The following is a 3,429-nucleotide window of genomic DNA, read 5'->3' on the forward strand; positions in this document are numbered from 1 at the left end:
TCATCCATGCCTATCTCAAATTTATGACCCAACAATGTCTAATCACTAACAAAAGACCTGAAAAGCCTTTTTATAAAAGGCTTCCTTTTATACATCCACGTGTATATAAATATAATAATAGAAAAAGATTTCACAAATTTTTTTCTTAGATATAGAATTGAGCTCAAATTTCTTGTGATATATAATACCAAAAAAAATCATTTTCCTATATGGATTCTTTATTTGAATAAATAAACCCAAAAACTCATATATTATAGCTTAATTTCTAACATACTAGCCAAGTTTACACCCTATGAGTGTCATTTGGTACTGAAGCTATGTAGTTGGCAATCTTTGTCTAGGACACAAAGTATCAATACCAAAATTGTGAGCTAAACCACCTCTATGACTAAGGTTATATCACAAATATAGTAACGATGCATTGCTATCGACCAAATGAATTGCCTATATACATTTGCAATTATAAACTAAGTTCTAATTTGAAAGGAATCAACGATCATGAACCCTTATGCTGCATATTCTGCACTGCGCTGTGCACCTTGATGTTTGCAATCCAAACTCTGGACACATCAATGCATTGTTCATGGATTGAAATAGATATATATTAACCCTATGTGTTAAGTGATTCATAATAATCCAATTATTAGTAAGATAAAATAAGTTTCGAGTGGCTTTCAAGACATATACAATCCCAATAATAGCCCTTCAAGCCAATACAAAAGAGGGAAAATATATTGTGACCAAACTAACTATGGACCTGAGTCCCTTATGGAAGGATCCTAGAAAGTGTCATGAGGGAGAAACAATAGATCGTTCTATTATGGTACAAAACTTTGGTAAATCCCCAACCCATAGAGGACTTGTGGATTCCCCAGTGGGTTTGCTACTTACACCTCTAGGAAAGCCACCCATAATTAAAGATTAACCATCTCTTCCCATGAGTGGACTAACCTTGGGGCTAGGTGTGGAAGTTCTATGAGTATGCCCTATTGATTAAGGAACTTGCAAAACTCGAGTTGGACAAGATTGAGATATGCCTCATGTATATATACCAGGGACAAAAATGAAATGATGGATACGTTCATGAAAGTTGCTTCAGCGGTCATGGAATAAAACATAGGTTGGCATGGAAAATCTAGAGCATTGGGTCACCGGACTAGCTCAATTCAGTGTAGAGGGTAAATATTGAAATCAAGTGAGGTTGGTAACATGGTAGATATAGACATAGTAGATAGAGTTTAGGCAATGCCGATTTTTTTGCACTTTGCACAACCTTCCTGATACCTAGAATTTTAATTTTGATGATGAAATCAATAAAGCTTGAACATTTAAGTGCAACTAAAAGTTCATAGTAGGTCGAGATCATCTTAAGTGGATTGTTGGCACTGGAATTTCCAATAAATCTATTACACTGAGTATTTAAGTAAAATACTTACAATAACATAACTTCACCTTTTAACAAATCTAAGCAACCAAGTACTGAGAAAAATACTTAAAATATTATTTCAGGATAATAATGTTTTTGTTGCTGAACAGTCAAGGAAAAAAACCGTAAAAATGATTTCATCAACCATCCTTCTAGTTAAAATATATGCTCCAAATATGAAGTATATATAATCCACCAATGGCATTAACTTCTTCCCATATTCTTTTACTACCTAAAAACAAATATATATAAGCTCAAGTTATATGTCAACATCACTCAAACAGTCTGATCTGCAGTGGCACTTCACCATCCTTATTTCCTTAAGCAGGATATGCATGATATCCAGATTGGTTTTAGTTTGTGGTCTAGAAGAATAGAGTTAGAACAATGGTTTATTATAAATTGGTGAACCAGATGGATACTAGGCTTATATCATATGTTCATGATAGTGTTTATCCACCAACCCTGCCTACTTTTGGATGTTCCTCCAACCGTTATTCTTGTGACTTTTAGAAGATCATTTTCAGAAACTTCAATTAATCAGATGATTTTTGGGCCTTCTAATATGTAAGTTTTCCTTGCCTGAAACTTTTGAACCCTCACTGATTTGATCTAGTCTCAAAATCAGATTCAATTTGGAAGAAAATGAGAGGCATATGGTGAGTGAGGGATGCATCAGCACTGGATTCATTGGCAGCCACCTATAATTTTGATTGTATAATAAGGACCTTCTTGCAGTAATTAGGTCTTGATGTATAATATGGACCTTCTTGCAGTAAGGTCTTTGAGTATTAAGGTCTCTTCTCTGGGTATGGAAAGGTTCTTCTGGTTACAGGAGTCTGTTGCAATGACTTTCTTTCAATGCCCTATGGTAGTAAGGAGTAAGGAGGCATACACTTTTAAAAGCCAATATATCAAGATGGTAATGAGCACAGATAGTTTCAGTAAGTTAGTTGCTCTTGGAAGGATCTATTGTTATTAAGATGGCTTAGAAAACTTGGTACTAGCTAAAGATGCTAAATCAAGCATTTTCCTAGTTAGAAAGTAACAGTTGCCATTAAATTCTTTGGATAGGGAACTAAACAGGTACTACTTCAACATGGTCTCACTCTACTACTACAAATCCAAGGACTACTCGAACCTTCAGCAGTTATCAGACAATTGCCTTAGTGGCAGATTCAAAACCACAGCAAACAGTTTTGTTGCCAATGTTTTTATTGGCAAAGACAGCCGAGAAGCTGGCAACAAGAAGACCTTTATGTCTGTGCATTAATTTGTATCACCATAAAAATGAGTACACACATCCATCCTGCCTTTAGGGTCAAGTGATCACCCATCCATTAAAAATCACACTCTTAAGCAGTTTGATTCTACTAGGGTTTGCATTCATTACAGTTTCATTCAGTTAACTTTCAATAAAATCATGCTGCCACTGTCAACCTGCCAGAAATCCTAATTGCAAGAAAATGGTACTTGCAGATATTGCCTAGTTTGGAAGATGCTGGAGGCTTGCTTCATATGTGGTTTCATTAGCTGTCCCTGCTTCACAACACACACCCAATTTGAGGCTCCTAATCTTGATGTGGATACTTATGTCTATGCAACTCTGGATCGATTCAGCTTTGTGTTTGGAACTTGCATAGCCAAACCGAAAAGTATAGCAATACAGGTGAACTGATATCGCATTTTGCATAATCTATCTGATTAGCCTTTTCATATGTAAACATATATAGATAGTGAAAGCCTATTTAAGTAAATATTAGCAAGCCACAAATATGTACAATGATACACATGCCTAAGTGTATTACATTAAAGCCAGAATTATGTATTCACAAGGTTCAATTCAGCCTACTCTAGATACTGCAGACAGAGGGGGAAAAACCGCCATAGCAATAGAGCAAGGGAAATAACAACACGATCTCTTCCAAGATCAGGTTCCTTGCAGCAGCAGATTGAGTTATCCCTGAAAATTAATAGTATGGTATCATATATCATCAGAACTT

This window comes from Vitis vinifera, chromosome 13 (assembly GCF_030704535.1).
Source record: "Vitis vinifera cultivar Pinot Noir 40024 chromosome 13, ASM3070453v1".
Lineage (NCBI taxonomy): Eukaryota > Viridiplantae > Streptophyta > Magnoliopsida > Vitales > Vitaceae > Vitis > Vitis vinifera.